At 47.0% G+C, this 3956-nt stretch overlaps 1 pseudogene; it reads left to right on the forward strand.

The window, feature by feature from the left end:
• The first annotated feature begins 1918 nt into the window (after positions 1 to 1918).
• Positions 1919 to 2036, forward strand: LOC124557001 (annotated as a pseudogene).
• Positions 2037 to 3956: the final 1920 nt, after the last annotated feature.

A 3956-nucleotide genomic window follows, 5' to 3' on the forward strand; every position in this document is an offset into this window, starting at 1 on the left:
CATGTTGAGAAACGTGGCTGTTGTACTTAAGGTTTATAATTTATATAAAAAAACAGCTACCAGCCACATGTATGGTTTAAAAAGGTTTATTATTATCTTCAGACCATGGTCTGAAGATAATAAACCTTTTTAAACCATACATGTGGCTGGTAGCTGTTTTTTATGTAAATTATAGACATTGTACTATTTGCCTGTAATTCGGATAAACCATACCGAAAACTTACACAGTCCAGTAACATTAATGTGACCGCCGTCTCTGTTCGACGTCAACGTGCAGTAACCACGCAGAGGGCAACTGGCAGTGTTAGCAGTGGAGAGTATACAGGGTATATCAAAAAGGATAGCGCGAACTTACGCGGCCGAAAGTACACGATAACAGAAGCACAGATGTCCTAATAAACATGGGTCCAACGGGGGCCGAACCGCACAGTAACCCTCGGTTCGGTTCAAATGGCTCAAATGGCTCTGAGCACTATGGGACTCAACTGCTGTGGTCATCAGTCCCCTAGAATTTAGAACTACGTAAACCTAACTAACCTAAGGACACCACACACATCCATGCTCGAGGCAGGATTCGAACCTGCGACCGTAGCGGTCGCACGGTTCCGGACTGCGCGCCTAGAACCGCGAGACCACCGCGGCCGGCCTCGGTTCGGTGTGGGGCAGCAGAGAGGTGAAGTGGACTGCGGTAGTCGTCGTGAGGTTGTGGACCGCTGCGGCTGCGGCGAGCACGGAGCCTCTCCGTCGTTTCTAGGTCCCCGGTTAACATCCATACAACCTTGTTACATGACCTAATTAAAAGTGAGATGTTGATAATGGCGTCTGTGTCGCCGTAAAGGAATTGTTGATTATCAACAGCCGGCCGGGGTGACCGAGCGGTTCTAGGCGCTACAGTCTGGAACCGCGCGACCGCTACTGTCGCAGGTTCGAATCCTGCCTCGGGCATGGATGTGTGTCATGTCCTTAGGTTAGTTGGGTTTAACTAGTTCTAAGTTCTAGGGGACTGATGACCTCAGAATTTTAGTCCCATAGTGCTCAGAGCCATTTGAACCATTTTTTGATTATCAACAACTTGCCACGTCCAATCTCAAACGTAACTAAAGCTCACGGTCGTTGCAACGAATATTTACAGCAAACCCCATTTTCATCGCCATATTGGCGCTACCAGCACCAGTCTTCCGCGACTGGAACGAAATTTGAATAGGCGTCTTTCTGATGTAGAAACAACTCCTCCTCGGTGTCGATTTTTTTCCCCCATTAGCGAATATAGTGGAGCATCGCTTAGCCAGTAGCAAGCGAGGACGTTGTTGCCAGATGGGCGACGCCGTGCCACGTCAGCAAAACGCCACGCTGGAACGGCAACTTTTCCTTCTGCCCAGACCGAGCGAGGTGGCGCAGTGGTTAGCACACTGGACTCGCATTCGGGAGGACGACGGTTCAATCCCGTCTCCGGCCACCCTGATTTAGGTTTTCCGTGATTTCCCTAAATCGCTTCAGGCAAATGCCGGGATGGTTCCTTTGAAAGGGCACGGCCGATTTCCTTCCTCATCCTTCCCTCACCCGAGCTTGCGCTCCGTCTCTAATGACCTCGTTGTCGACGGGACGTTAAACACTAATATCCTCCTCCTCCTCCTTCTGCCCAGAGCATAGGTATTGTGCCATATTGCGCCATATTAAGAATATTCAGTAGCCATTTTAACATAAGGCGACGTTCTAACATAAATTTACTAAGGATGAAGATACGAACACCGATTAAACGTTATTACTACCTATTTGACAACAGTAGATGGTTACCGGAACACCATTTGAAGCGGATGTTATTTTATGAAACGTATATACAGGGTGTTTGAGAAAAAGCGTCACATTTTGTTCCAGGAATTTGTCGAAACTGCAAATAAGGTTCCTATAATTATACGAGGGCAACGGCCTTGTCGCAGTGGGTACACCGGTTCCCGTTAGATCACCGAAGGTAAGCGCTGTCGGGCGTGGTCGGCACTTGGGTGGGTGACCATCCAGGCCGCCATGCGCTGTTGCCATTTTTCGGGGTGCACTCAGTCTCGTGATGCCAATTGAGGAGCTACTCGACCGAATAGTAGCGGCTTCGGTCAAGAATACCATCTTACGACCGGGAGAGCGGTGTGCTGACCCCACGCCCCTCCTATCCGCATCCTCCACGAGGATGACACGGCGGTCGGATGGTCCTGGTAGGCCACTCGTGGCCTGAAGACGGAGTGATTTTTTATAATTATAGGAGGATACTCGGCGAATGGACTGACCGCGTTCCCCCGGCTTACCTCACATACCAACCTTTTTGTTACCATGGGAGCACGTTGCAGAGCATGCATTGCCGACAGTGTCGATCACACATCCGATCAAGGAATATGTCCCGCCTTGTATAATGCCCAGGGGACCATATGAAACCGCGCTGATTACAATATAATTACTGTCTTTGAATAGAAGTGTCATTACTGTTCGTCTCGTTGCGTATTTCTTTCAGTTACACTCTGTGCGATACTGTAGCAGTTCTCTCTATGTACAGTCCAACCTCCATCTACATCTACATCTACATGATTACTCTGCAATTCACATTTAAGTGCTTGGCAGAGGGTTCATCGAACCACAATCATACTATCTCTCTACCATTCCACTCCCGAACAGCGCGCGGGAAAAACGAACACCTAAACCTTTCTGTTCGAGCTCTGATTTCTCTTATTTTATTTTGATGATCATTCCTACCTATGTAGGTTGGGCTCAACAAATTATTCTCGCATTCGGAAGATAAAGTTGGTGACTGAAAATTTGTAAATAGATCTCGCCGCGACGAAAAACGTCTTTGCTTTAATGACTTCCATCCCAACTAGCGTATCATATCTGCTACACTCTCACCCCTATTACGTGATAATACAAAACGTGCTGCCCTTTTTTGCACCCTTTCGATGTCCTCCGTCTATCCCACCTGCTAAGGATCCCACACCGCGCAGCAATATTCTAACAGAGGACGAACGAGTGTAGTGTAAGCTGTCTCTTTAGTGGACTTGTTGCATCTTCTAAATGTCCTGCCAATGAAACGCAACCTTTGGCTCGCCTTCCCCACAATATTATCTATGTGGTCTTTCCAACTGAAGTTGTTCGTAATTTAACACCCAGGTACTTAGTTGAATTGACAGCCTTGAGAATTGTACTATTTATCGACTAATCGAATTCCAACGGATTTCTTTTGGAATTCATGTGGATCACCTCTCACATTTCGTTATTTAGCGTCAACTGCCACCTGCCACACCATACAGCAATCTTTTCTAAATCGCTTTGCAACTGATACTGGTCTTCGGATGACCTTACTAGACGGTAAATTACAGCATTATCTGCGAACAACCTAAGAGAACTGCTCAGATTGTCACCCAGGTCATTTATATAGATCAGGAACAGCAGAGGTCCCAGGACGCTTCCGTTGGGAACACCTGATATTACTTCTGTTTTACTCGATGAGTTGCCGTCTATTACTACGAACTGCGACCTTCCTGACAGGAAATCACGAATCAAGTCGCACAACTGAGACGATACTCCATAGGCCCGCAGCTTGATTAGAAGTCGCTTGTGAGGAACGGTGTCAAAAGCTTTCCGGAAATCTAGAAATACGGAATCTACTTGAGATCCCCTGTCGATAGCGGCCATTACTTCGTGCGAATAAAGAGCTAGCTGCGTTGCACAAGAACGATGTTTTCTGAAACTGTGGTGTGCGTACTGTAAGACCTTCGGTACACACACCATCAGATTATTTGACTTGTCGCTCTAACGAAGTAGGCGAGTGTCAGCAATATGTCTCGAGGTCTTATCGTGGCGTGTTTATCTTCTGCCATTAGGTCAGACGATAGAAATGCCACTTGCACGCTTAGAGTAGCAGATTGACGGTGACGAACTTTAAACAGAACTTAATTAATTTTCACACACATTTATTA

This window comes from Schistocerca americana, chromosome X (assembly GCF_021461395.2).
Source record: "Schistocerca americana isolate TAMUIC-IGC-003095 chromosome X, iqSchAmer2.1, whole genome shotgun sequence".
NCBI lineage: Eukaryota > Metazoa > Arthropoda > Insecta > Orthoptera > Acrididae > Schistocerca > Schistocerca americana.